General features: G+C 39.8%; 1 non-coding gene across 1 annotated transcript; it reads left to right on the top strand.

The window, feature by feature from the left end:
• The first annotated feature begins 3504 nt into the window (after positions 1-3504).
• Positions 3505-3609, top strand: LOC114007289 (U6 spliceosomal RNA). Its single transcript, XR_003548919.1, has one exon. It is a non-coding gene; the product is annotated as a U6 spliceosomal RNA (small nuclear RNA).
• The last annotated feature ends 358 nt before the right edge of the window (positions 3610-3967 follow it).

Genomic DNA, 3967 nt, shown 5'->3' with positions numbered 1-3967 from the left:
CACACATGCCTAGCGTGAGTTTAAGCTGCCGGGTCCGGGACTCAAACTGCGGTCGACTACGTGGGAGTCCAGCAACATAGCCATTATGCTAACTGCTGGTCCCTGTTACCAATTTTTAAACTTGTGATAAAGTTACCATAATCAATGCTGAACCTCACTATAGCTCCTGGATATTTTGCTACCTGCCAACCTGAACATCCACTCCAGCATACACACACAGTCCCAGCTCCTCAGAGGGCATTGGGCCTCTTCCTGTGGAATTAGATAACACGCTCTACCAAATCCAAATAATACAAAGTTCACAATTCCTAATTTGCTTCTTAAAGTAACTCTATAAAGAACCTTGTACAAATAAGGAAATTGAGGCATATACTTGTTACACAACTTGCCCATATTAATTGCCCATAAATACTTGAGACAAGACTTGATGAATCCGTGCAGAACCTTCTAGTGTAACTGTTAATTTAATAAATACACATTTACCAGGGAAAACTAAATTGGTGCAGGAAATGACACTGAAATACTTAATCCACATATGGGTGAGGGCTAAATGCACTTTAGAGAAAGGGAAGGCAGGTGAGAACAAATTATTTTAAATCTGTTGGTATGCAGATGAGAAGAGCAATAAAAAAGAAACTACTTAAGTTGAATATGCTGACTGACAAATGGATAAGATTTGGCAAGAGACACCAGGTTTCTAGAGAAGGACCTTTGATTGCCAAAACTCTGAAGAGAGAAGGAGGTGAGAACTCAGTCCTTGTTGGGCAGAAGCTGAACCTGCTCCAGAGGCTGCAGAAGCTGTCTGATCTGCACGGTGAGCACTTTAACTCTGCCCGGGAAGGCTTTCCACTACCTCAGGAGAAAAGACTTGTACAGAGCTGAGTGTGGAGTCCAACCAAACGAGGGTCCACAGACTCCTGGCTGCATCACTCACTTTGAGAAGATCAGCTATTTTGCCTGTCTCATTTTCATCAGTTATAAAACAGAAACACTGTTAATAGTATCTGCCACACAAGATTATGATGAGAATTGAGAAATACTTATGTAAAGAACCCCCACAGTGTCTAGCTCAGAATAAATGCTTGGCAAATACTTGATAGTGGTGCCATTGCAATTTGTCGGGGGGAAGGGGAAAAATGATCATGACGCCAAGAAAAGAACTATGAACTCTGTATAGATACTCTAAAGTTTCTAAAATGCTATATGTCTAGATCTTGGCACACAGCAGGCAATTGACAAATATGTTTTAAATGAATGAAGGAGTAACACAAGAAATGAATCACTCCTAGTAACTCCATCTCAATATATTTGCTGGTGTGAAGAAGGGCCGCATGTATGCTGAGACCTCATGTGTTCTCACACTCTGCTGTTGTGCTGCTTACAGAAATACCTGGGACTGGGTATTCACAAAGAAGAGAGGTTTATTTGACTCATGACTCTGGAGGCTGACAAGTCCAGCTGGCAACAACATGGCCAACAAGCAGAGAAGCAGAAAAGCATGAGTGTAGTTAGCAAGCTGGGGACAGTCATCTACCTTCTATAACGAGTGCTCCTGAGAACTAATCCCATCTCACCAGAGCTAGAACTACTCCGTGTCTCAGAAGACAGCATTAATCCATTCATGAGACTGGTGCCTCTGTGACCCAATCGCTGTGATCCAATAAATATCTACTAGGCCTCACTACCTCTCGACACCATTAGGGGCCAAATTCCAAAACACATACCTTTGCTGCACAAACCTTTATCCAAACCACAGCATGTGTCCTCCAAAGTTCTGTCATTCTCTGAGTCTCGTGGGGCTAACACGTCTTTCAGGCTCTGAGGAAGGGTTCAGGGCTGCTGCCACACTATGATGTAATGGGACACTCTAAGGTTTTTCTTGAGCACGAAATATTCACAAAGTAATATATGTTGCATCTACACCACTTCAGAACGTTCCTGTGTCGGATGAGTATGTTCTCAGTCTTCCCTCTTATTCTGGAGGTACAGTGGGAAAGGAATACACCAACCACTCAAGAGCCTAAATCCCTCAGCTGCACGACTAGCATCTTCATTCATATTCCAACAGTGGTAAAAGGATGGTGAAGATGTTATGTGAATATCCATAAAAGAAAAATACTGACAAAAACCTTCCACTGCATTCTGAGAATTAACTATACTCACTTCATATCAAAAAAAAAAAAAAAAAAAAAAAGACAGCCTCATGAGGGGCCAGAGATGTTAAACCTGTGATCTTTTCATAAGCAGGGAACAAAAAGTTATTTATATAGATGACTTTTGAGGAGTATTTGAAACCATTGAATGATGCCAACTCACTGCGATGAATACAATAGCCATGGCCGGAGAGATAAAAGAGGGAAACCAGATGCTCTCGAGGCCGAGGCCCCACCCTTTGTGTGAAAGCTGAATCCCCGAGAAACGAATGCTCATGAAGACAGCCGATGATCAAAATAGATGATGTCTATCATCATATGGTAGTTGGTTCTGGTCCAATTCGAACTTCGCACCAATCTGTAGCACTCGGCTCTTTGCACCGACTGGTACCAGGAAACAAACAGCCCTTCTGTATTGTTGGGGGTGGCACCACTGAGAGCAGACATCTATTTACATAAAGACAGATTTCAATGGCTAAAATGACCCTGTATTTGGCATGGTTTACTCATAAAAATTGAGTATTTAATAGGCCAGTAGGCTATAATTGGTACAATGAATCGTTTTCTTCATGCATGGTAAATTTTCAGTGTTTTTCCAGAGGCTAAATCAGCAATTTGGAAGGGCCTAAATTGTTCTACCTTAAAGTTAGTTCATTAGAAAAGACAAACTATTTTACATGTAGCCAGAATGCAGTAAGTCTGACCCTTGGTAGACAAAAACTATTCATTTATTATGTCCTTTAAAAACATGGAGTCTTTCAGTTGCCTTTTTTTCATGGTTGAAGAAATTGTTTTTAAAAAATAAGCATGAGGGCACAGGTGGTGTAGTGGTTAAGATGCTGGACTCCCACGTGGCTGATTGCAATTTGAGTCCCAGACCCAGCAGCTTGAAACTCACGCCAGTCGTGCATGGGTGTGTTCCCAAAATCCCAAGAAGAGAATGGAGGAGAAGCAACTGTAGCCTGGCCATCCCACCTGGGAAGTGACTTCTCACTTTCTGACTCTATCTCTCCAGCAAGCACACATCCTCTATAGCAAAAAAATCCTCTAAAAAATTTAAAATAAGCATGTGCTTTGGAGTCATATGTACCTGGATTCTAAACTTCCTTCTAATACTCCCTCGCTTACTAACCATGGTTACTTGTGAGTCTGTTTCTGATCTGCAAAATAAGAATAGGAACACCCATCTCAAAAATAGTTCTGTACTAAATAGGATGCTGAGAGAGAGCGCTTAGCAGAGAGTCTGGAAAAGCTAAGTATTAAATAATATTAGTTATCAGGGTTTCTTCTTTATCTTCAATGATCCAGGAAAATAAAATATTATGTTTTTTAAATGTAAAACATAATGTGAGTGCTCACTTCAGCAGTACATTCACTAACATGTGAACATCACAGAGAACATTCGCATGACTTCTGCACAAGGATCACACAGATTCATGAAGCCATTTGTATTTAAACAAACAAAAAAGCATTTGGCTTGAATTTATATTAAAGCAGATATAATTTTTAGAAAATAGCTCCGATAGACAAAAGAATATGATAATAATGGCAACAGGAATACCCCTAAAGCTAGTGAATGAATTAAATTTTTATAACCTAATTATTGATAATGATGTTTAAATAAGAACTGACAATTTAAAAGAATCTGGTATATTACCGTTTGCATATAATAATCCTTCTTAATTTATAACTCTAAGTTTCTGGCTCCTGTTTGAATAGTTTGCCTAAAATGAAATTTATCTCCTTTTAGTTCTTTGTAAGGCAATAATTACTTACTTAGTCATCAATGCCAGTAGGCTTTGAAGAGTTTTATA

This window comes from Tupaia chinensis, unplaced genomic scaffold (assembly GCF_000334495.1).
Source record: "Tupaia chinensis unplaced genomic scaffold, TupChi_1.0 Scaffold000023_1, whole genome shotgun sequence".
In the NCBI taxonomy this organism is placed as follows: Eukaryota; Metazoa; Chordata; class Mammalia; order Scandentia; family Tupaiidae; genus Tupaia; species Tupaia belangeri.
The sequence above is the reverse complement of the archived record's forward strand: the minus strand, read 5'-3'. Positions and strand labels throughout refer to the sequence as shown.